We start from the raw sequence: 479 nt of genomic DNA on the forward strand, positions 1-479 counted from the left end.
CAACCCCCGTGGGTGCGCGTGCGTCTACACGCGTGCACCCAACCCCCGTGGGTGCGCGTGCGTCTACACGCGTGCACCCAACCCCCGTGGGTGCACGTGCGTCTACACGCGTACACGCAACCCCTGTGGGTGCGCGTGCGTCTACACGCGTGCACGCAGCCCCCGTGCGTGCGCGTATGCGCGTGCGTTTACACGCGTGCACGCAGCCCCCGTGGGTGCGCGTATGCGCGTGCGTCTACACGCGTGCACGCAGCCCCCGTGCGTGCGCGTATGCGCGTGCGTCTACACGCGTGCACGCAACCCCTGTGGGTGCGCGTATGCGCGTGCGGCTATACGCGTGCACGCAGCTTCCGTGCGTGCGCGTATGCGCGTGCGTCTATACGCGTACACGCAACCCCCGTGCGTGCGCGTATGCGCGTGCGTCTACACGCGTGCACGCAACCCCTGTGGGTGCGCGTATGCGCGTGCGGCTATACGCG

This window comes from Priapulus caudatus, unplaced genomic scaffold (genome assembly GCF_000485595.1).
Source record: "Priapulus caudatus unplaced genomic scaffold, Priapulus_caudatus-5.0.1 Scaffold1168, whole genome shotgun sequence".
In the NCBI taxonomy this organism is placed as follows: domain Eukaryota; kingdom Metazoa; phylum Priapulida; class Priapulimorpha; order Priapulimorphida; family Priapulidae; genus Priapulus; species Priapulus caudatus.